General features: G+C 42.7%; 1 protein-coding gene across 3 annotated transcripts in view; it reads left to right on the plus strand.

Moving 5' to 3' along the window:
* Nucleotides 1-26,486, plus strand: part of LOC126336125 (protein-tyrosine sulfotransferase-like) — an 859,377-nt gene that overhangs the window by 372,801 nt on the left and 460,090 nt on the right. For all 3 annotated transcript variants that reach the window (XM_049999633.1, XM_049999618.1, XM_049999625.1), the window contains one exon: nucleotides 11,966-12,014. The gene's annotated coding sequence lies outside the window, so the exon portion shown is untranslated. The remainder of the gene's footprint in view (nucleotides 1-11,965; nucleotides 12,015-26,486) is intronic.

Consider the following 26,486-nt stretch of genomic DNA (forward strand, 5'->3'; position numbering starts at 1 on the left):
GATATGACGTCATAAACATTAATCCCAAGGCAAGACGCCGCGTGGCACGGGCGTGGACGCAAAGCTACAAATAAATACCTGGGCAACGCCGAGTTTCTCTACTAGAATGCCATTGAAATATTATTATAGTAGCTATTATTAGCAGCAGCAGCTGCTACACGGGTATCTCTTATTTCTTTTTGATATTTTACACGATTCTTGTTTTTTCATGGATTTCACTTTTTAAAAAAACACACTAAATTGTTGAAACTTCGATTAAAACTGTGTGCCAGACCGAGACTCGAACTCGGGACCTTTGGCTTTCGCGGACAACTGCTCTACTATCTGAGCTACCCAAGCACGACTCACACCCCGTCCTCACAGCTTTACTTCTGCCAGTATCTCGTCTCCTACCTTCCAAACTTTACAGAAGCTCTCCTGCGAACCTTGCAGAACTAGCACTCCTGAAAGAAATGATATTGCGGAGACATGGCGTAGCCACAACCTGGTGGGATGTTTCCAGAATGAGATTTTCACTCTGTAGTGGAGTGTGCGCTGATATGAAACTTCCTGGCAGATTAAAACTGTGTGCCGGACCGAGACTCGAACTCGGGGTCTTTTTAGAGCACTTGCCCGCGTAAGGCAAAGGTCCCGAGTTCGAGTATCGGTCCGGCACACAGTTTTAATCTGCCAGGAGGTTTCATATCAGCGCACACTCCGCTGCAGAGTGAAAATCTCATTCTGGAACTAAATTGTTGACTAGGAAACAACATATTTCACTATAAAAATACAGCAACCAGCCACTTTTTAGTGCGTTTTACTCATTTCTTTTGCAAGGTTATCAATTTCTTCTGTTGTGCCATCAAATAAGATTATTATATCGTCAACATACCTTTTGTATTAAATTATCTTGTTTAGTAAACAAGCAGAAGAAATTGATAACCTTGCAAAAGAAATGAATAAAATGCATCAGAACATCATCTTTACTGTAGAACACCAAACAGAAGTAGGTTTAAATTTTCTGGATCTCTGCTTAAATAGCTCCAACAACAAACACAAATTTCAAGTATACAGGAAACCAACATACACAGATAACACAATTAATAAATCATCCTGCCACCGGGATAAACATAAGACGGCTTCATACAGAACAATGCTAAACAGAATGCACAAAATACCACTAGGACCAGGTGACCAAATAGAAGAAGTAAACACCCTCAAAGCAATTGCTTACAATAATGGTTACAATCCAAAATTAATAGATGAACTAAACTCTTAGATAAATCTCCACATAAACAAATACAATAACAAAACAACATTAAAGAATACCACAACACAGCCAAAAGAAAAATATGTAAGCTTTCCATTTGTAGGAAAGCTGTCATATAGAGTAGCAAACTTGTTCCGAGGAACAGATATCAAAATCATCTACTATACAAATAACAAAATAAAGGACAAAGCTATCCATAACTTTAAAAATAATACCAAACCGTACAATCAATCAGGAATATACAAACTTAACTGCAACTCATGTCCAAAAACATACATAGGCCAAACAGGGAGAAACTTCAGCATACGGTTTCGAGAACACATGGATGCTCTTCGTCTAAAAAACTTAAATAAATCAACATTCGCCCAACACGTAGCAGAAGAACAACATCAAGTAACAGACATATCCCATAACCTACAATCTCTCCACCTAGCCAACAAAGGAAAAAGAATGGACATCCTAGAAGAAATCGAAATTTATTCACACAAACATGCATCCCCTTCTGACATACTTAACGACCAAACAGAGCTGCCAAACCGAATATTTCTGAAAAACTTCCACACTCTACTTATCAAACCAGTTACGAAGCACAATCAAGAAATAACATAATTTAATATAAACCCAACAAATGCATGTAATAATATAAAACATAAAAAATCTTAATTCTAAAATGTTAATTCTATCTTTGTTATATTGTATATGTATGAATTACTGCTTTCTATAAATGTGTTTTGTTAGTTTATTATATTCAATACTGCCAAAAAAAATATACATCGTACTTAGAATACTTCTATCACCCAAGTCAATGTTTAGAAAACAGTAGCTTATCTTAGAACCTCAAAACTTTCGTAAAAAAGAAGAAAAGCCAAGAAAAAACAAGGAGAGGAGAATGTAAGTAAAATGAACAACTCATAGTGCCTAACTTTAAACTCGCGAAATTGAAGTAAATGATTGGAATCGTTGCTTTTGCACAGGCCTGCTGCAGCATGCATCCAAACTGCTGTCGAGATTGTACTACTGTATTAAATGAAGATCCATGTAATTTGCCAGCTGAAGATGGGTGCAAACCCGAAATGCATATTGGCATAAATAAAAACGCATTAAAAAGTGGCTGGTTGCTGTATTTTTACAGTGCAATATCATTATCCACGGCCACGGAGCTCAACAGTCCAAATATAATGGACAAATTGTTATAGGAAACAACAGTTTTCAACTACATTTAGTGCCTTCCAACTCATTCGTGTGCCAACAAAAAACAGCCACGCTACTTTTAAATATAAATTGCATATAGTGATGCCGTTTTCCTGCCGGCTGTAACGACATATTGCTATAGGGATGGAAGGTGGAGTTCCCCATAAATTTTCATTGCCGAGTTGGTATCAAATACTGGCTGGTATCAAACCGGTTCGTAGCGAGAAGCGCAGACATTGAGGAAATGACTTGTCCGTGTGCGATTGCGGATATCTGGAGGATACAGAACGCCGAGAAAGGATACTAAGGGCGACTGTGACAACGATTGCGAGCGGCGTAGGGGAGGTATGAGCTGAGAGAGGAATACGTGTGTGGGGATCCCGATGTAGGAGCAGAGAAGATACGGCCGTGGGTCTGGGACAAGGGCAGCCGGGAGAGCGAGTAATTGCGAAGTTGATTACATTTTAAGCGGCCTTGGGCCGCCTAATGAATCGCTCCGCCGGGAGGCTGGTGGGTAGGCCATTCCGCGCCTCCGTGGCTGCCCCATCTCTCGCCGGAAGGTCTGGCTGGCTAATAAGCGAGGAAGGGGGCGCGAGATGACTCAGCGCTGGGCCACAGTTTAACAGCCGGTGGCCGCGAGGCAGCTGGGGACATTCCCCGTATCCACTGTCGGCTGGGCTGCTGGGGTGAACGACCACCGAGCTTCGACACGAGGCAGAACAGTGTCGTACAGCCCCGGCGAACAACTACATTTCATCTAAATACATGAAATGAACACCCTTAGCTGCTTACAGGCGTTGACATACGTCAACGGGGACAGATGAAAATGTGTGACTCGAACCCGGGAGCTCCTGCTTACATGGCAGACGGTCTATCCATCTGAGCCACCGAGGACACAGAGGATAGCCCGACTGCAGGGATTTATCTGTGGCACGCCTGCCTCGAAACCCACATTCTCAACGTATTGTCCCGCACTACATTCGTAGTGTCCCCGCCCTTTTATACTCTTTACTCGCGGCGCGTTGCCGATTCCCGAGTTCGGGCACTGTTTGTGCATTCGCACAGAAGAAGAAGATGGTCAAGTGGCCGGTGAGCGTTAACTCTCTCTCTCTCTATATATATATATCATGTAAGCAGCTGCAAACCACTGTGAACTGCATGCTGTCGGGTACTTCGTTGTACCACGGTTAAGCATGTCTTCCATTCCATTGGCGTATGGAGCGCGGCCAGAATAATGTTTTGAATGCAAGTGAGTGCGCTGTAATTAGTCGCCGGCCGTTGTGCCCGAGCGGTTCTAGGCGCTTCAGTCCGGAACCGCGCTGCTGCTACGGTCGCAGATTCGAATCTTGCCTCGGGCAGGGGTTGTGTGATGTCCTTAGGTTAGTTAGGTTTAAGTAGTTCTAAGTTCTAGGTGACTGATGACCTCAGGTGTTAAGTGCGCTAGAGCTTAGAGCCATTTGTAATTAGTCTAATTTGTGCGGCTGGTCCCGGCGGAGGTTCGAGTCATCCCTCGGGCATGGGTGTGTGTGTTTGTCCTTAGGATACTTTATGTTAAGTAGTGTGTAAGCTTAGGGGCTGATGACCTTAGCAGTTAAGTCCCATACGATTTCACACACATTTGAACAATTAGTCTAATTTTCACATCGCGATCCCTACTGGAGCGATGTGTGGAGCTTTTAAACATCGGGGTTTTAAGGCCTTGTGATATCTTCGTCTTCTTCTGCTTTACGGTCTCATTGGATTACTTCAGACAGTCATTTTCTGGTCATCTCCTTCAGTACGTTTTCTTTCTGAATTGCCCAGTATCTTTTCATTCGTTCTCATCTTTTTTGTTTTTTCTCATCTGCAAATACCGTTTTTATTCTACAGAGCGTCCCACTTAAAACCGGTACCCGTCACGCCCAAGATTCAAGTAACAGTCACGTAATTAAAAAAGAATAGCAACATATAGTTATCTTATGATAAGAGACGTTGGTTCAAATGGTTCAAATAACTCTAACCACTATGGGACTTAAAATCTGAGGTCATCAGTCCCGTAGACTTAGGACTACTTAAACCTAACTAACCTAAGAACATCACACTCATCCATGCCCGAGGCAGGATTCGAACCTGTGACCGTAGCAGGCGCGCGGTTCCGGACTGAAGCGCCTAGAACCGCTTGGCCACAGACGCCGGCCTTTCGTTGTTAATTTCTGTAGTAATGTTCCATTTAAGATTGTCAGTTCTGCCAGGAATGTTAGCATACAGTTAGCTTTTTAGTGTGCCCCATAAAAAAAAATCACACGATGTGAAGTCCGGGAACCTTGGGGGACCAGAGACCTTAGATCTGGAAAGAACTCGGCTATCGACTCTACGGTGCTCACATTGAACATTTGTAAGAAAAGCTGTTTGAGTTGTTCTTTCATTCGATATATTATTTATAACTGTAAGCGGAATTTAATAGGTGCTAAATAGCCTCAGATGCCGCATAGCCTTATAACTCAGATACTCATTTTGGAACACCCTGTGTACTCGTGGATTCCTCGATTAATGCTAGGTATTGAAAATGTTTAGGTAAGTTTTCGCTGGGTAGTTGGCTCTTGTCTTCAGAAGGCTTGCAACACAGCATTTCCGTGGCACTTTTCCGCGAGTCAATTGGTCCTGAGCACTATGGGACTTAACATCTGAGGTCATCAGTCCCCTATAACTTAGAACTACTTAAACCTAACTAACCTAAGGACATCACACACATCCATGCCCGAGGCAGGATTCGAACCTGCGACCTTAGCGGTTGCGCGGTTCCAGACTGTAGCGCCTAGAACCGCTCGACCACCCTGGCCGCAAATCTGCTCTATCTGCTGCACCCATGACTGAACATATGGATGAGCACAAGCAGATGGCTACAGTGTTTCTTGACTTGCAAGGAGCATTTCACTTAGCACCATATCATCACTTCATTAACTAAACTCCCGTTATACGGGCTGTCAAACAAAACTGTGACTGGAATGAGGATTTCTCGGTAGGGAGGAGACTGCATATTATATTAAATGGTGAGTCATCGACAGAAGGGACTTCAGCCGCGCTTCACATCTCAGAATATTCGTCAAGCCTGTGGGAACAATTCCAGAGAGACGTAATTGGGCATTTTGAACGGATACAAGGGAACAACTGAAATGGCAGACGCTGGTAGGTAAGACACTAAGTATCCCACAAAAGCGTACTTATAGAACTTAAAGAACTAGTGTTAAGAGGAATATCTAAAGATATTCTTCGGGCCCCTAGAATATTTTGTAACACCCCACCCGTCACTTAGCTGATTTTGGCGTGTGTTCACCCCAACTAATTGACTAACAGATCAACAGAGAGTGCAAACTGCCGCAATATCGGATAAAGCAAAAAAGTAATATGGCCCTGTGACTCCTGATTGAACTGCGGTGACAATGTTGACATTAATTGATTCAGAATTGATCCCTTTTAATTAAAAAGGGGTGCACATTGATGTTACATTCAGCAATTGAACATAAAATTAATGAAGAAAGTGACTTGGGATTTCAACTACTTGTTTGAAAACAGATGCAGTCGATTAGCACAGATTTATTTTAACTCACGACCTTCAGTCATCACATTACATGATTCTCCTAACAGGCAGTGGGAATAAATTGCGTTTGCGTGGAGTAAAGCGTGATAAATCAAAAGTAATTCCTATCGACTGACCCAGACATAATGCGAAGTGCGAGAAGAATTCTACAATACACGGCCCATGAAACCCTCGTGGAAACTTTGCCGATGTGGTCCAGCAAACTAATCAGTGACCGGAGCAGGCGCAATGTCACCGAATTCAGCGTGGCGGAGCGGTGTCGTTGTGCGGACGTCGGCCGACCTCGTGGTGCTGCAAGGCTGTGCTCGTCTATTCACTCCTAGCTATCTTGCTCAGTACATAGCTGAACCAAAACTTTCTATCTCCAAGCTCAATCGTTCCATTTGCTAAGTCCTAAACTGCAGAGATGCTCACTCTTTCTCAGGCAAGCCGAGTAAAGAACGCCACGTCCGCACTCTAGGCAAGCTGGGAACGGAAGACCTCTATGCGGACTTCTCCCAGTCCGCTCTTCGCCTCGGTTTCCCCTCCAGAAAAATCACTTACGCCAATTGCGGCGTAAGTCGCTTTAATTATAGGTCGCTTCCCAGCGCCGACCAATGCCTGCTCTGGGAAGTGAACAAATTCCCACAAAATTTCCCTTTCTCTCAACTTCTGCTATTTAGCTCCCATCAAGGTTAGCGTCTGCACAAACACCAATTTTTCCGGAATTCTGACTCCCAGGAGAGTACTTCAAATTTCTAGGTCCTACGTTCCCATCGGAGGCCGGTGTATTTCATTCTGTCGCGCTTCACCTGATTTACTTCAGACTCTGTAGACCGTGAATTCAGCGTGAAGTCACGCATATTTTGACCTGTTGACCGCTCCACCGCAGCTTTGCGAGGCTTACTCGCATGTTTCACTGAAAATGGGACGGTGGACATTTATCAACAGGCGTACGAGTTCCCAGTACTCCAGCATGGGGTCAACCACCCACTCACTGTCACTCATCTTAAGGCAGCTTGAGGCCGCACCCCGTTACCGCTTTCTCAGAGCTTAAGCCACTCTAAGCTGCCTATTGTCACTTCCCTTCGCTGCTCCCCAGCCACGCGCATCGGTCATTTCTGGGTGCTTCCCTGGGATAATTTAGCCTCCAGTAAATCGACGCGTTTCCACAGTTTTCATGTCGTGTGAATTACTTTAAAACCATCACCCGTCAATGTTATTCCAATATGTACATACTATACCATCTACAAGGTGCATTGTGTCTTGTCAGTCATTTTGTTCAGCCCTACTGTTCGCTCAACGTGAGTTAGGTGATCTTTAATGACTTCATGTAGGGGGCATAGTTCTTGCCATCTTACAATTTCACTGATTACATGGCGCACAGTGATGTTTGAGCATCAGTATTCACGTGCTTGATACAGAAATGCAATGGAAAGATCTCTAAAATGTGATGCACTGCTAAGAATTCCCTCACAGTGACTCAATAGTGGTTTGCAGAGTATGTATAAGGATTTATTTATTTAACCTGATCTGATTAGGACCATCAGCCGCTCTCTTACGTCGCACCAGGGGCTCACACGTACAATAACGTTTGTACGTTTGTCTACTAGTATCAAACATAGGCCTTAATATGAGGAAGAAATGTCTGAGAATGTACGTCTGGAGTACAGCATTGTATGTAGTGAAACATGGACTGTGGGAAAACGGGAACAGAAGAGAATCGAAGAATTAGAGATGTGGTGGTACAGATGAAAGTTTAAAATTAGGTGGACTGACAATGTAAGGAATGAGGAGGTTCTGCACAGAATTGGAGAGGAAAGGAATATGTGCAAAACACTGACAAGCATAAGAGACAGGATGATAGGACATCTGTTAAGACATGAAGGAATGACTTCCATGGTACTAAGAGGGAGCTGCAGATGGCCAAAACTGTAGAGGAAGACATAGATTGGAATATATCTCAGTGTAGACAAGTGAAATGGGCTGCGAATACATAGAAAGAAAGATCCTTTATCATCTAGCTACAATATAGCAGGACATCAGCTGGAAGCAGTTAATTCCATAAATTATCTGGGAGTAGGCATTAGGAATGATTTCAAATGGAATGACCATATAAAATTAATCGTCGGTAGAGCCAGACAGATTCATTGGAAGAATCCTAAGGAAATGCAGTCGGAAAACAAAGCAAGTAGGTTACAGTACACGTGTACGCCCACTGCTTGAGTAGTGCTCGCCAGTGTGGGATCCTTACCAGATGTGGTTGATAGAAGAGAGAGAGAATATCCAACGGAGAACAGCGCGCTTCGTTACAGGATCATTTAGTAATCGCGAAAGCGTTACGGAGATGATAGATAGACTCCAGTGGAAGACTCTGCAAGAAAGACGCTCAGTAGCTCGGTACGGGCTTTTGTTGAAGTTTCGAGAACATACCTTCGAGGAGTCAAGCAGTATATTGCTCCCACCTACGTATATCTTGCGAAGAGACTATGATGATAAAACCAGAGAGGTTAGAGCCCACACAGAGGCATACCGACAGTCTTTCTTTCCACAAATAGTACGGGACTGGAATGGAAGGGAGGACCGATAGAGGTACTCAAGGTACCCTCCGCCACACACCATCAGGTGCCCTGCGGAGTATGGCTGTAGAAAACAATGTAAGTAATACTGATTACGAACTAATGATGTTAGCAGTGGCAGTATTTTTACTTCTGCTGATGTCGCTGCCACTAATAGTGATAACAGTAATAATAATAATGATGATGATGATGATTCTGTATGAATGCATGGTGTCTTTTCATTCGAACATGTCCTAAAGAACAGACCCCACGCATTCATATAATGGATAACCCCAGCTGGGCAATGGATCCACCTTTTTCAGTGCGAATGCACAAATACGTCCTACCTCCTGTGGGAATCTCTGAGTAGCGAACGGGAGTACTATGGTCAGGGGTTGCGGATAGGTGGCGCACGTTGGGAGCGTGGATCGGTCGTGAGGCGTGCCGAGATAAGTTCGTGCAGTTACGATGACGCTGTGTCCCGGATGACGCAGTGATTACGGCACCTGCCTGGTAAGCAGGAGGTCCCGGGTTTGATATCGGTACACTTTTTCGCTCGTCAGCGACGATTCCGCTTATGTCTCGCTGCAGCTGATAGCAGTGAGCCCCCTTCAACTTAAGTATAATAATGGTTCTGTCAGATAAAGAATTTACAGGTGTACAAAATAGATGTTTTCTGATACAACAAGTCCTTGGGAGAGGAAGTAGGTTTGACATCATTCCATTTTATACCCTTACATACTTATTGTTACTCCTAGTATAGTTCACTGATTCCAACTGTGACTCACTGATATTACAGTTCCTCGTTTTGTGAAACATACAGTTTCAGACTCACGAACACTTAAGGCAGGTTGCCCTTACACAAATCGCATAACATATATTTCACGGAAAAGGTGTACGAAAGTAAGTACGGGCATGGATGTGTGTGATGTCCTTCGGTTAGTTAGGTTTAAGTAGTTCTAAGTTCTAGGGGATTGATGAAGTCAGCAGTTAACTCCCATAGTGCTCAGAACCATTTTTTGAAAGTAAGTCATGGGTGTGTATTTTATTTGACTTCAATTCGATAAAATGACTCAACCCTTTAACACTAGAGTCTGGCGGTGCTAATATTGGTTATACGCTAAAAACATCAATTTTCTACTTCAGTCGCTGTTTATATTAACGTTAACTACGCGTTTTGATGTTCGTGCAGTCATCGCCTGGCGAATTCCGTTAGATTAACATCGCTGAATATAGTTGCGGCAAGGACATATGACGTGTTTTCCAGACACGGATGCGGTAAGTTGACAGCCCACTGTAGTGTCACTTTGCTGCATGCCAACGACATTTATGATTTCCTTGTAATGAGACAGTTACATAACATAACCTGGGAATGATCCTGAATTTAATGTATTTCCTAATACAGGAATGTTCACTCTTTACACTCCAATCTACGATGTGTTTTATTACAGGCACGCTTGCTTCATTGCACTGTGTAACCTTCTAGCTCTTGGAGAATATTCGTTCTAACCTTACATCAGGAATATGTGTGAAGTGAGCATTCGGACACGCTGAACTTTATTTATTTATTTTTTCGCCATCGTAAAAGACATTGCCTACAATGTCACGTGACTGTGAAACGGCGTAAATAAAAGGTTGCCCACAAGCGTTCTACGGATTTAGGGTCTTATTACATCGCTAGTGCAGAAAGACATCGTTAAAAAATACCATGCATTTCGTACACTCTGTTCGTAGGCATCTTAACAATTTGTAGTAGTTATCTGGAATGAATTATTCTTAAATCTTTAAAGAGACAAAAGCATTTCGCTGTTTGCGACAAGAGTCACACCTGAGATTTCGCCAAAATTTGCTGTAGAAAAAGAAGGGATAGCCACCGCTGTGTTTCACGTTTTGCACTGCACTTCCTCATATTGCAGAGTCTCTGATTTGATCAATCATGCAGCGGCGGAATTTCGATGTGGTTTCCAAGTACGTCAAAGTCACAGTTTGCTGAAAAATTTCGAATTGGGAGACACGACATGCAGCAAATGTTTGGGGAGGAAATTCTTCTGTTTTTACTTTGTGGTACAATCTTTTTTAATCTCCGTTCATCATAAGTTAAACTAAGATATTCATCGCACATTCTCCATGTCATAGGTACTAGTAGTACAGTTTCCTATTGTGACTACTTCAAAATAATCGCAGTGGCTTGCAGATGTGTGCAATCCAAGAGTAACGTTTGAGTCTGTTCTACACAGTGTGTCCAAGTAGGAATGGCCAGTATTCAGAGATACGACAGGAACGAACATTCGAAGCAAAAAGGTCTAGTAAACATGCATAACGTGAGTACTATGAGCGCTTGTTCAGTGAAGAGATGTATTTCACAGTAATGAATGAAGATGATGACGAAATGTTCATAGCTCTTAAGCAATGCACTTTATTGCCCGTCTTAACTAGATATTTTTTTTCTTTTGCTCTATGCTACCATCTCTCAGAATATGGAAAGCAAAGAGCCTGCAGTCAAAGAGGTCTGTTTTATAGTGTCGAAGGTGAACAAGTGATCATAGCTCTTACGATGTTTACTGTACTCTTTTGCTCCGAATGATGTTTCGTGTCATATCCTGAATATTGACCATTCCCGCAGGGACACCCTATATAAATATCTGCAGGGAAACGTTGCTCGAAATATGTAGACATTCAACCGATTGACTGGCGCCGGACGGAGTGGCCGAGCGGTTCTAGGCGCTACAGTCTGGAACCGCGGGACCGCTACGGTCGCAGCTTCGAATCCTGCCTCGGGCATGGATGTGTGTGATGTCGTTAGGTTAGTTAGGTTTAAGTAGTTCTAAGTTCTATGGGACTGATGACCTGTGAAGTTAAGTCTCATAGTGCTCAGAACCATTTGATTTGATTGACTGGCAGCGCACTACCGAATTTATGTGGCACTTGTCTCGGAAACTTATGGCTGTTGCACTGTGTCTTGATGTTTTCTAACTCACAAAGCGCCTCTTACCAGTATGATAGCCATAATTACACCTTTGTGGTACTTAGTATGAAAAGTAACTGTTACTACTTTGACGTATTTTGATCTGAAATCGTGGCATGAAAGATTATTGACAATTTTATTGTTAGTAATTACAAAACGTCTAAAAAAAGTATCATGTTTACGTTTTGATTTCAGCGCAAAATGTAAGCAAAAGCGTTATACGAAAGACAAGTAATAATCCTAGTTTGACGTTACCGACTTGTGCAGCACACTTTACTTTTTACTCATACCTGGTGTGTGGTTCTGCCGAGAGAATGCAGAGGAGTCAGAGAGAGAGAGAGAGAGAGAGAGAGAGTAAGGGGGGGGGGGGGTAGTGTGAGGTAGCCGCAATATTTTTCTGGTATTACTACTCAGGAATGAATCATAAAAATATCGTTCTGTTGCAGGTGATGTTGATTCGCCCACAGCGTACAACGGCACTGGTGCGTCTGAAACGTAAGTTCTGCGGCTGCTTCAAAAACTTGTACATCTAGTTGTGGTAATGGCAGCGCATAGATCTGCTATCGACTGCGAGGGCTACTAGCTTTTATATTTACAGGACATCGCCTCGTGGTTTTTTCACTGGCCAACTTCGGATACTATTAGCGTCCGTAGAATCTCGAGATGGTCGTAAAGATACATTTTTATGCCAGAAAAATACACGATCAGAAGAAGAAGTGACTTAGCACTGACTACAAAGGCATAATTTAAATGGCATATTTTGAAGTACGCTTCTGACTGAAGAAAAAAAAAGTCCGTACGTTCATATAACTTTGCTGCATTTAACAGCGTGACTAATTTAAGTGACGTTTATCTCATAGCGATATAATCTGTATACCTCAGTAGAAAACCTGCACGAATATTTTGCTTCTTATGCCACAGGTCTTGGAGGTCTGCCAGACCGTAATTTTGTAGCCAGTGTCAGTCTTCATACGCCGTGCCGTCCTCCCCATTGTACATAAATTCCCTTCCTTCGCTAACGGTGCCCCTCAAATACTAGTAAAATGCTCCCTCTCCTCCTTCCGTGCATTATACAGGGTGATTTTACTTAATGGGGACGAATTGCAGAGAACGATCCATACGAAGATAAAAAGCAAAAAAAAGGTCATAAGGACACATGGCCGGAAACGGGTTCCGAGGGAGGTACAGCCACATGAAGTTGCAGACAAAAGATTTTTGATAGTGTAGGGTTCAGTGGCTGAAAGCAATATGAGAACACGCCAGGCAAGTTGGAATTTTCTCTCTGTAGAGTAAAATGCCCTATTTGCGGATATCTAAGAATCTAAATGTATGGTTGGTTAAAAATCATGCGAAAGATTCTGAAAACGTCTGACGTATGTAAAACATAATAAATTTTGGTTATATATTACCTTTTATAGCGAAAATCGACAGATGAAATTTTAATAATTTGTGGAAAAAGACTTGCGAACTTTGGAGAGTGTACTAAAAGGGTGCGCAATTTCAGATATTGTGGTTCTTAAATTCGGATTGGAATATTTCGTAAGGAAAAAAAATCAAGACTGCATGCATATAAGAATATTGTTTGGTTACAAAAAGTAATGTTGAGATATTCCAATTTTACAGTAATGATGCACTTACAACTACATTAAGGCTATCATTTTCAGTTTTCACATTAGTACGTCTTCCAGCTACGTTTCTCAGTCCCAGCACACAGTTCATGTACCCATCAAACATCCTAAACACATTATCCAATCTTCTCCAGGTATATCTTCGCGGTATACGACAGAATAACAGAAGCGTTCGTGATCTGCGCGGTCGCGGTCTTCACCATCTGTCGTGACAAGGGAAACAGAACTTACAGAATCCTCAGCAGGTGTTAACTCACATGCCAATTTTCTTTGTCGCCTACTCATTTTAGCCACCTTTGTGTTCTTCTGGGTAGTCTATTGGGTGATTTGATGTTTTCCCATTTTTGAAGATTCTCCTCTAGGCACTTCAGTCTGGGATCGTGCGACCGCTACGGTCGCAGGTTCGAATCCTGCCTCGGGCATGGATGTGTGTGGTGTCCTTAGGTTAGTTAGGTTTAAGTAGTTCTAAGTCTAGGGGACTGATGACCTCAGATGTTAAGTCCCATAGTCCTCAGAGCCATTTGAACCATTTTTTGAAGATTCTCCCAGTTCTTCTAAAATTGCAGTCTTGCTTGTCTTGAGCTGAAGGCTCTTCCTAAAGCACATTTTGTTCCTGTCGTAGAGCCCAGTTTCAAGTTTCCTGTCTTTACGTTACCTAAAATTGTACATTTATGCACTTGAAACGCTTTGGTCGCCTTTAAAAATCCGATGTCTTTATTTCTAATAGTTTCCATAGCTTTCGCGGTATTGTTCTTTGCCCAACACTTCCTTTTGATCCCAGCTGTCTCCCGAAAAGAAATAAAAAGCGAAATCTACACTACGTGATCAAAAGTATGCGGACACCTGGCTGAAAATGACTTACAAGTTCGTGGCGCCCGCCATCGGTAATGCTGCAATTCATTATGGTGTTGACTCACCCTTTGCCTTGATGACAGCTTCCACTCTCGCAGACGTACATTCAGTCAAGTGCTGGAAGGTTTCTTGGGGAATGGCAGCCCATTCTACAAGGAATGCCGCGCTGAGGAGAGGTATCGATATCGGTCGGTGGGGCCTGCCACGAAGTCGGCGTTCCAAAACATCCCAAAGATTTTCTATAGCATTTAGGTCAGGACTCTGCGCAGGCCAGTCCATTACAGGGATGTTATAGTCGTGTAACCACTCCGCCATAACCGTGCCTTATAAACAGCTGCTCGATCGTGTTGAAAGATGCAGTCGCCATCCCCGAATTGCCCTTCAACAGTGGGAAGCAAGAAGGTGCTGAAAACATCAGTATAGGCCTGAGCTGTGATAGTTCCACACAAAACACAAGGGGTGCAAGCCCCGCTTCAGTCTGGAACCGCGTGACCGCTACTATCGCAGGTTCGAATCCTGCGTCGGGCATGGATGTGTGTGATGTCCTTAGGTTCTAAGGTCTCGGGGACTGATGACCTGATATTTAAAGTCCCATAGTGCTCAGAGCCTTTTGAACCGTTTTGCAAGCCCCCTCCATGAAAAGCACGGCCACACCATAACACAACCGCCTCCGAATTTTACTGTTGGCACTACACACAGTGGCAGATGAGTTTCACCGGGCATTCGACATACACCCTGCCATCGAATCGCCACATTGTGTACCGTGATTCGTCACTCCACAAAACGTCTTTCCACTGTTCAGTCGTCCATTGTTTACTCTCCTCACACCAAGCGAGGCGTCGTTTGGCTTTTACCGGCATGATACGTGGCTAATGAGCAGCCGCTCGGCCGTGAAATCCAAATTTTCTCAGCTTCCGCCTAACTGTCATAGTACTTACAGCGTATTCTGGTGCTTTTTGGAATTCTTGTGTGATGGACTGGATAGATGTATGCCTATTACACAGTACGACCTGCTTCAACTGTCGGGGGTCTCTGTCAGTCAACAGACGAGGTCGGCCTGTCCGCTTTTGTGCTGTACGTTTCCACTTCACTATCACATCGGAAATAGTGGACCTAGAGATGTTTAGGAGTGTGGATATCTCACGTACAGACATATGACACAAGTGACACCCAATCACGTGACACCCAATCACGTTCGAAGTCCGTGAGTTCCGCAGAGCGCCTGAGGTTGCTGATATGGAGTACCTGACACTAGGTGGCAGCACGATGCACCTAATATGAAAAACATATGTTTTTGGGGATGCCCGGATACTTTTGATCACAATGTGTACAAAGGGGCGAATTTGGCAGATGGTCGAAATTCGGTGCTCTAACAGTACCGAGATCAGGCACGTGTACCATTTGACAAAGTTGGCTGAGCTTCGGAAACGTCTATCGATTTTTGCTTTTAGAAACTGCTCATAAGTTTTATTAAATATATCACTAATAAATAAGACTACAATATCAAAGTACTTACCGAGATGCTTACATTGTGTCTACAAAATATTAGATTCAAATGTAAGAGATGAAGAAAAAATCAACTACTAGCACGGAAGGCAACTGATCCGCTTGGCAGTTAGGAGGACACAAAAACTGCCGAAGTACCAGGATTTCAGCTAGTTCCCGCATCGGCAGCGCTGCCCAGGGAGCAAACATCCACCCATCCGGAATAAGGGCCTCCATCCGAAAGTAGGGCACCTAGTGTTCTGTCTCGACACTGAAGATCGCAGTGAACTGGAGCACTATCATGTAGTAGCCACATTACACGTCGTATAACCAAGTGCACGTCTTCCAACAGGGGAGGCAAGGTCTTCCTTTTAAGTGCAGATATGGCTCAATGGTTAAAATGGCTCTGAGCACTATGGGACTTAACATCTGTGGCCTACAGGCCCCTAGACTTAGAACTACTTAAATCTAACTAACCTAAGGACATCACACACATCCATGCCTGAGGCAGGATGCGAACCTGCGACCGTAGCGGTCACTCGGCTTCAGACTGAAACGCCTAGAACCGCACGGCCACATCGGCCGGCTAAGTGCAGATATGCCTCGCCTATAAAGCGTTGTCGGAAGATGACTGTTCTCACGTAGCGGTCGGCCCACCCTTACATTAAGGTTGAACTGGTGCTGCTAATTAGCAGCCACCATACCTTGGGGAATCTTCGTAGCCTACAGGTGAGAGTTGTGGAGGTTGCCGATACCGCCCCTCGTAAAGATGACCTCATTTATAAGAATGAGATTTTCACTCTGCAGCGGAGTGTGCGCTGTTTCATATCAGCGCACACTCCGCTGCAGAGTGAAAATCTCATTCTGGAAACATCCCCCAGGCTGTGGCTAAGCCATGTCTCCGCAGTATCCTTTCTTTCAGGAGTGCTAGTTCTGCAAGGTTCGCAAAAGAGCTTCTGTAAAGTTTGGAAGGTAGGAGACGGATACTGGCAGAAGTAAAGCTGTGAGTACCGGGCGTGAGTCGTGCTTCGGTAGCTCAGTTGGTAGAGCACTTGCCCGCGAAAGGCAAAGGTCCCGAGTTCGAGTCTCGGTCGGGCACACAGTTTTAATCTGCCTGGAAGTTTCGTCTCATTTATGAGTTGGATGTATGAAAGAAATCTTCGCAGCCTGGTCATCAAACCGTCGCCACGGCGTAGAGGTAGCAGTTATCACAGAAACAGCTGGTTTTCGTTTTTTTTTCAACGCCATTTTAACCGGACTATTAAGACTTGCCATTGTAACCAGTTTCCCAAATAACCGATTTTTTTGTTTCTATTATTTCGTATAATGAACGTTGAAATCGAACGAAGACTGATAAACTTTGACTGCCTTAGTTTTAAGATGAATAGAATCAAAATATTAAGTTAAATAGGTAAATAAAAGAAAATTAGTCCATCCACCGTTCGCTGCTTTTCTGGAAAAGTGATAAGTGATAGCCTGCTACAATAAATCACCAGTATTCTCCTATCGATTTTAATTCTTTGAAACTCCGCTCATAAATCATGTTGCAATCGGAAATCACATTACTGTTTGGACACTGAGGGTAGTTAGTGCTAAAGAGTGGAAACTGTGGTTGAAGAACTGTACTTTTCGTGTTAATTTGTCCGTTTTCAAGGGCTGCAAGCAGATGAAAGCATATTATGTAGAAAAAGGCACATCAGCTGCTTTCTATTTTTGTTGTAAGTATGAATGAACTGTTAAGTTTTAAGTTTTCTCCCTATATTATCTCACAAGTTTCTTGTGGCTCCTCCCGTTTTTAATCTTTTAAAGCAAATGGAGCGTAGTGCTTCATTGATCTCGCACTTTGGAAAATACTTCCAGACTAGGGATGGTGCCATTCTGTTACGCAATCGATGTCCGACGACGGCAGTGAGAAACTACCATATAGACTGGGTGAGCCAAGTCCTAGGACTGTTGATAGTTTTAAAAATATCGGCAATCCGATACATTGAGTTTTAAATAAGCAGCCTTACGTGGTCTCGATATATTGGAAAACGTATCGATATATTGACATATCAACGAAGAATTATCGACATACGTGCATATAAAAATATCGGTTGCACATTGTAAATACAGTGTCGCTTTTAGAGCTTTGTATTTAAGTACTGATTTATTACCAGATATTCTATACATGAACAAGCTAGCAGCCTGCCTATCCCCCTTATAGCGAGAACTGAAAGGAAAACTATTCACGTTTACGGTTGGCGATAACCACTTTGCTGACAATGGTAACTGCATGTAAGTGACACAATGAGGTTTCCGATGGGTCTGCCGTTCGGTTTTGTCACATATCGGATTTGTTCGGAACACTTCATCTCGACTTCCCTCTTTTTTTCATTTGTGTCAACGCAGCAGGTCTACTGTCAGAATTGCGTGATGAAGCTAAACGTTGCATTTTTTGTTGGCAGCGCCGAGTCACGATTACTTCAGCATTTCCCCTCACACGTCTCCACGCACTGTGAAGACCAGTCTTGTCGTTTAGATCTTTGTTCATAATTTTCAGCAACTGTTTTTGAAGAATGGCGCTGATAAGAAATAGTACACCAGTTTTTTTAACGCAATTGGTGTGCTATTGCTTAACGGCAGAAATCTTGGTATTCCATTAACCCCCCCCCCCCCCCCCCCGAGCAATCAGACTACTTTTGTCCCACATATACTTACTTCACACAGTCAAAAAGAGAGAGACTGCACGTTATGTAAGCTCAAAAAGTGGTAAAACTCCTTTACACGATGAAAGGAAAACTATGTGCTTCTACTATTTCAGAAATACACTTCAAATATTTAAGGAAAAAAATATATAAAATAAAAATATTGGCACTTGATATTGCCAGTTTGATGTCGACATATCTGGAGAAAACACTATCATCGATATATAAAATCTTTTCGTAGGAGTACTGATCTGTCGATATTTCTTCAACAGCCATAGCAAGTTATGTATACTGCATGCACACGCATACCATCTAACAGACGCCGCCACATGATAACAGGTACATTATTGTCCCGGCAATGCTAAGTCAGCTTTTTATGCCCTGTGTTGTTGCTCGTTTCTGTCGTCATTGTTATTAAAATAGCACGGATCGCTTTTCCCATTTTCTATAATAAAGCAGTATTATGAATTTTACGAACAAAAATTTCTCGTCCCTTAAAAAAGAATTATTTGAAAACCAAACGTTTTAGCGTTGCTCCTACGGCTGATTGATCTTTCGGTTTTTTCACCCAGTTATTAGTGAAAAGTAAAAGCAGCTGTCATAACAGAGACCAAACAAATACCGAATAACACCTATTACTCAAAACTGAATTACCGGTATCGGTTTTAACTTGTCTGTTTTTCCCATCCGTACCCCAGAGGCAAGTCCGTAAGTGATGCCTGTACTCCTTGTAAGAGATACTGACAGTGGTTTTTGTCATCGAGAATGTTCCACACGATAGTCTGGCTTACCCCATGCTGGGTGGCTAGCTGCCTTGTGTCGATACCGAAGCCGCTGTCAAAGATCATATCTCCACCTTCAGGTGGATGTACCTCCCTTGGAACACATTTCGGCCATATGACCTTTTTTGCTCAAGGATCGTTTCTTGCAGTTTGTCCCCGTTGAGCAATATCACCCCTCTATAGAATCAAACAACGTATTTCATAAAGACGCTCAGTATCTGGCGTAACCTTTCCATATTTATTATTCCCAGTTAAACCGAGCACGGTGGCGCAGTGGTGAGATAGTGGCCTCGTATGGGAGAGGACAGCGGTTCCTGTTCTCGCCTAGCATCCAGATTCAGCTTTCCCGCGATTTCCCTACATCGCTTAAGTCAATTAAACCAAATGTCGGGATGGTTCTTTTAAAAAGGGCGCATCCCATTTCCCTTTCCATCTCTCCCCACTCCAAGTCTGCGCGCCGTCTCTAAGTATCTCGTCCTCTTCTTATAAACTCTGCTTCTACCTGGGAATGATGAAAGATTATGGCTCAACATCGCGTCGACGATGAGGACATTAGAGACAGTCCACAAGGAACTGGCCGCGTCCCTTTCAAAGTAATCAGTCCGTCATTCACTTTAAGCGGTTTACTGAATCGACGTCTTCGTTATGGTCTTCAATCCGAAATCCGGTGGGATGCATCTCTCCATCGTAGTCCATCCCGTACCAGACTCTTCATCCTGCGCTACTGCAACCGACGTCTATTTGAACCTGCTTGGTCTCCCACTACAATTCTTACCGTCCATATTTCTTTCTATTACCAAACTATTTCTTAATACCTCAGAATGCGTCTCATTAATCGGTGCCTTCATTTAGTCGAGTTGTGCCATGAATTTCGTTTCTCCTCAGTTGGATTCAGAAACTCCTCGTCAACTGTTTGATCTACACATCTAAACTTCAGCATTTTTCTGTAACACCACAATGTAAAAGTGCAGAAAATATCAATTTAGATGCCTGGACGAGGATTTAAATAATTTACTCTAGAATGCGATTTCAGTGTCTTAAGCAGTTATTGCACCACTTCGTTCGGTAAATTCCGTAGACTCCATCACACAAGGTTAATATTTTTGAAGCTGTTTTTGTTATGCTTGGTGACCAATCTGATTACGGGACAGTAAGAGCCCAAAAGGTGTAATTAAATCTATACTGACCAAGAAAAAATCATCTTGGTGTAGCAACTAGCTTACACGTAAACGTGCGTAGTAGAGAGATAACTAATACAAGCAGCAAGACACTGATCAACATATGTGTAAACTCAGTTTTGGCACCCATCGTCTCACTGCATCATTTTTACTTGAAAAGACAAAATATATATGTCATTTATATTTGATAAAAATAATGAATTGTTTTAATCGGAACTCTGTCGTCATTGAGCGAATGCTGTTTGTTTTCTGTAAGGGTGTTTATGAATACTATTGCTTACGAGACACAAGCGTTCAATTTGAGTTTCTGAAACTATTTGCCGATGAACGAAAGTGGAAGAAAATATGTGAGGCGGAAGAACCATAGCTTACAGAACACCAAATAAATTTTTTATGTGCACGTATATGACAAAGAGACGTTCTGCAAGAATAATTTGAGAAAGCTCTTAAAGATTTACGGGAGAACAAAAATATGGGTAGTGATGAAATCCCTGCGGGACTAGTCAATGATGTTGGTTACAGCATGAAAATGACGCTCGTGTAACTGATTAAGTCTGTTACACATTTATTTCAGAACTGCGTCATGGTTTCCTATACCAAAGAGGGCTGCAACTAAAAAATGTGAACAGTGCCGAATCTGAGACCTAATATCGCATACATCAAAAATTCTCATAAAGTTACTTCTGAGGAAAACTGAAGAGAAAGTGGAGGATGTACTGAATGAAAATCAGTTTATATTCAGGAGGTAATTAGGAACAAGACAGGAGATTCTGACTCTGAGGTTTCATATCGAAAAGCAAATACAGAAAAACTAAAATTATTTGTCTTTGTAGACGTGGGAAAGACATACGATAATGTTATCAGGCAGCAGATAGAGTGCGAAAGAGAGCAGGTCTAAAATACAGACATCAGGGTGATTCTCAGCTTCTATAAGAACGAAGGCGTCGTGATAAGAAATTTTCATAAGAAACAAAGTGCAAAAATTAGAAAAGGCGTGAGGTACAGATGTCCTCCCTGTCCCGTTATATTCAGTGCTTACATCTAGGAACCCATACAGCAATTACGCGAAACCACTTATACGGGGATCAAAATTAATTTGATGAAGATAAACATGTTGCGTTATGGATATGATATTGCTGTGGCCACGAAGACGAAAGAAAATCCGGAGAAGGTCCTCTGCACAATGAAAAGAATTTTCTCCAATCAGTGTGGTATGAGAATAAACAAGCGAAAAACTATCATATGCAGTACTGAGAAGAATATGAATTGGAAGAGAGGAGCTAGAAGTGATTTTACCTATTTGGGAAGCAGATTCACAAGGGATCGTAGAAGCCGGACATAAATTGGAAGCAGAATACAGGAAGTCAAAATTGTATTTAATTTGAGAAAGAAATTACTCACCAGCAAGGAGATTAGTTTGGAAGTAAGGAAACGGATCATGAAACAATTTTTTCGGAGTGTGACCCTTTACGGGTGTGAAACTTGGACAGTAAGAAAACAAGAGAGAAACCGGCTAGCTGCCCTGCAGATTTGATGATACAGAAGGGTGATGATCAGTTGCAGAAGCAGAGGTATCAGTAAAGAGGCGCTGAGAAGGAAACCAGGCTTCTGTGGTGGCACGTCCAAACAAGCAGAGACAGACCATTTTAAGATACAACAGAATTATTGGAACAATAGAAAAAGGATCTGTTTGAGAGAAGGAATTGCCGAGGGCAACCAAGGGTGTCATACATGTAGCAGATAATGAATGATGTGGATGCATTACATACGCGGAAGAGGAAGGCAGACCGAAAAGGGGAAAGATAGTTTAAATTTCAATAATACATTCCAAATTAGATTTTTTCTATCTTAATGTATTTTGGAATTCATGAAAATGCTCGTCAGACATACCCATTTGCTCAAAAAATTATACCCACCAGGGATCAAACTGAGGCCCCCCAAGCTGGCAGATCAACACTCTACCATAGAGCCAGGCCGCTGGTCAAGAAACGGTTTTACTTTTGTGTATTAATGGTTCTAGGAAAACTTCAAAGTTGATTTCTTAGAGAATTTTTGAGAGTTGCATTGATCTATTTTTGGCGACCGATATTTGAACATCACATACCATATAATGATATAATCTAAAATATTATGTATATATAATATAAAAAAACACAAAAATTCGATTGCTATGTGGTCTCGTAGTTAGCGCTACATCGAAAAAAATGTATGGGATAGTGTGGGTTTATCAGCATATTACAAAATACATTCTAGTTCAAAATTTCTAAAAACAAGGAGAAATAATCTTTATTTATCGAAGCCATTCGGAAACCTACTGGGAGCTTGCAGAACAAAAACAAGTGATGACAAAGGAAGCACTTGGTGTACAGTATACGCTACAATCAGGCATAACAAATTTGCAGAATCCCCTAGTAAAAAGTAAAAGTTGGATGTAGCAGATTTTCCATATAAAGAATGAGGAGACTAAATAGTTGAAGGTAAATACCGCAGTGGTTCCCTGAAGATGCATACAACCAATTCCCTTGCCTTTTCTGTATATAGACTGAAGCGGCGAGCGAAAAATTTGTACCAAGGCCGGAAATGGAACGCGGCTCTTTTGCTTATGAGGCAGGTGCCTTAGACACTAGGCCACCTTGGCATAGCGGTTCACCAAACTGCACAGATTATACACCTCCCTCCCCAATCCACATTCTCACTGCTGCACCGATATATATATATAAAGTCTTACATTCCTTTCTAATCCTACTGTCGCTGATACAGATTCACACTTCGATTGATTGGAACTTTTGGTACAGAGTGACGTTTTAGTGTCTGTTTCCCCTTCTACATATGACAGTCGAGAGTCTGCTGTGGTACTGTATGAAGGACGTGTAAGATGAAGTTAGGATCAGCCAGGTGCTGTAACCTGCTGCAATAAATAAACCCTTTTACATTCACAGTATTTACTGTCCACGAAACACTAATACAGCTTACACAGCCGGGTCCTTGCATCCGCGGTAAAACAAGACCACAAAAAACAAATGAAGCAGAGGAAGCTGGCACGTGAATTTCCAGGAGTTCTTGGTCTTTCACTTGGTAATAATGCGAAGAGCAACTCCGCAAAACGCATTTTGACCACTGGTGAATAAAACTGAATTTAATATGAAGTCAAGTATTTTCTGACCCACTCTACACAGTCCTACAATCAGATCCCGTCATAATGTATTTCAGAATCTTAAGAAAAAAACTAGAAAGTAGCAAATGCAATAAATAGCATTTTCTCCTCTCTTATGAATGAATCAAACTGCATAAAGTGCATCAATTTATTTTATTTTGTTTTGTTAAGTAATACTGGCTACTATGTTAAGAATGGCGGTCTGAAGTGAAACCTTTTAATCGACCAACAGTGATGAATTGGTATTCGTTTTCAGTATTAAGCATTGTCGTAAGTTTTTTTTCCCCCCATTGTGACTTTTAGAAATAAAGAAGACAGATGTAAAAAATTAGTTCTTTTTAGATGGGGAGTATAATAGAGTGGGTGCGTGTTTTTCATTGCCTTTTACCTATTGTGCTAAAAAATAACTCAGCTACACGTCACTGAGATGTACTTACGTCGACGATTCGAGAACAGTGCCTTAAAAAAAATACCGAAAATTTGGCCGAGTAGGAAAGAAAATTCATAAAATTTAAGGAATATTGCAGCCAAACGGATACCTGGAAGTTTATGCAGAAATGGGTAAGACAAGATTTTGGAGACAGATTCGGAAATATTTGCTTGCAAGGAACTAAGCAAAAAATTGAAGCCTGCAAATGGGGTCAGGATTTGATGAGGAATCATGTGAAGAAATAGATGGTAGGCGAGAGGATAATTGATGTGAAAATCAACTCTCACCTCAACTACTTTCCTGATGATTCTTCGGAGTGTTCTTTTTTCCCATTAGGCAAACGTAGGTATAGCTTTAGCAAAGTTCTAGATATATCCAAAGTGCCATCTACGAACACGATTAACCAAGAAAGAAAGGCGATGTCGAAAAACTACCAAGCCACAGATTTTGAAAAAAACTGGAGAGAAAATAAAGAAGTTTTTCATCGAAATTATCAGCCTTTTATGTAAGAAACTTATTGCCCAAGATAATGTTTGTGATTGTTCCTGGAAAACTGTGAACAGTATACGAGTAACTGGAAATGAAGCGCATCTATGTTTTTGTTTCTGTTCTAAAGTACTTCAATGAATTTTTAAAAAATAAAATTTATTTACCGGTTCTATGTTACTGGAAACAAGTCAGAATGGGTTATGTCCGTAATAGCTTACATGATAAGGCATATTGTCCAATAGAACAGAACGAACCGCATTTAGTCCATCAGATAAGCCGTCAAATGTTCAAAGTGAAACAAATGTTTTACCTTGTAATAAACACATGTTACCGACAATCGTACCTGAGTATTTTGTGAAGGTTCAAAAATATTAATAAAGTACTTTATGCTGAAAATTTTTTCACTCTTCCTAAAAAGTTTACTTTCTGAGATATTACGCGTTTTGAAAAGTTGTTCGTTCTGTGTATTCCTTGCGTCATGGTCCACGGCAGAATCCAGAGGAAATGTTTCGAGGTGCATCACCTGTCCAGCACTGCTGACAAAATCGCGCAGCATTACAGCAGGAGGAAGCGACGAATGTGGCCGAGTGTAAATGGGTTGGGTTGTGTGGGGAAGGAGACCAGACAGCGAGGTCATGGGTCTCATCGGATTAGGGAAGGACGGGGAAGGAAGTCGGCCGTGCCCTTTGAATTAACCATCCCGGCATTTGCCTGGATCGATTTAGAGAAATCACGGAAAACCTAAATCAGGATGGCCGGACGCGGGATTGAACCGTCGTCCTGCCGAATGCGAGTCCAGTGTCTAACCACTGCGCCACCTCACTCGGTCGGGTGTAAATGAGCGGGGCGATGTCCAGCGGCCGTGGCGTGGAAGTGACTGCCCGAAGAGAGCCGACACCCGCCTGCTGTGTTCTGGTAATACGGCCGTTTTTGTAATTCCATAGGCGGCCGACGTGCCGGCGCTCACGTAGCGTAGTTGCTACCGCCCGTGGCGGAGCCGCTAAACCTTAGCATGTCCATAGTCTCTGCAATCCACACGTCGTCGTCCGTCGATGTCAAAGGTACGAGACTTGGACACGGTGGGACTGGAGGCGGCAATTTGCAAGTAGCGGTACGGTAGGTACTAACGTCAGTTGGCTAATAGCAGAGTGGTGAGAGACCTGTGGCCGATAGCGCGCCCGCCAGCCGACTTAATTACGATGGACTGCGGGAGCTGCTGACAGCTGTTATTAATCAGGATAGGCGTCTCATCGCGCCGCGTAGCTGTCGCTGATCCGACTCGGCCGGGCACCCCGCGGCCAAGTCGATATGTCATGTCGGACAGGCGTCGCACGCGGCAGCCGGCCGTGGACAGTGCGGGCCAGCGACGCAGCGCGGATCCAGCCGACGACTACAGGTAGCGTAGGCACCAGATCATCCATCTCGCGACCTCGGTGACACCAGTGGACTGGCAAGGCAAACACCGACTAGAAGAGAAGACAGGGTAATGGGACACGTGTTGAAAGTGCGTGCAGAACAACGTGGCCAGTTGATGCGCTGTCGGCAGGGCAAGCGTGGGGAGAGCGGTAGTGGTGGGGGTTGTGGGCAGGCGCTGTAGGGGAAATGACGAGCGATGGAGGGGAAGTGCCGTTCTAACCAGAAGCCTGTGCTCACGATTTTTGGAATTAATAAGTGGAGCATCACTACGCCCACACTTGCATTCAAAAACATCTACTGTCATCTCTGCTCTGATTAGTATCTGAAAAGAATTCTGCTGAAAATGTAAAAAAGCAGCGATGTATTTCTTCCTGGCTTTTTAACCATTTGTAATTTTTAAAGAAGCACCATGTGTGGGGCATTTTGATTAACACCTACATTTCTCCTGTTGCCATGTTAAAATTTCCCTCTTTTGCCAAAACACAATGGAGTTCACATAGCGTTAGCTCACTAACATGTTGTGCAGCCGCAGTTGCGAGAGAATTCTGGAACAGTGCTTTATTAAGATTATCAAATGAAGAACTGTCGACATTAAGGTCAATAGCTTATTTAAAAGCACAGCCTCGATACGAAAATAAATGTGTAATGTCTTCACTTAGGTTGTTCCAAAATCCACAATATTTCTCATTTCGCCAGCTGCGATGGCCTTTAAAAATTACATTCTGTCATTGCAAAAGTCTGCAGTTAGCGTAATACAACGGTAGATAATGAAGTTTTGCATAATAACTACAAGGAAAAATACTCTCCTCCTTGTGTGCTATAATTCGCCAAAATTCGTTTCGATATCTCAAACCATTTATGATATA

The sequence above is a fragment of the Schistocerca gregaria genome, chromosome 1, assembly GCF_023897955.1.
Source record: "Schistocerca gregaria isolate iqSchGreg1 chromosome 1, iqSchGreg1.2, whole genome shotgun sequence".
Classification (NCBI taxonomy): Eukaryota; Metazoa; Arthropoda; class Insecta; order Orthoptera; family Acrididae; genus Schistocerca; species Schistocerca gregaria.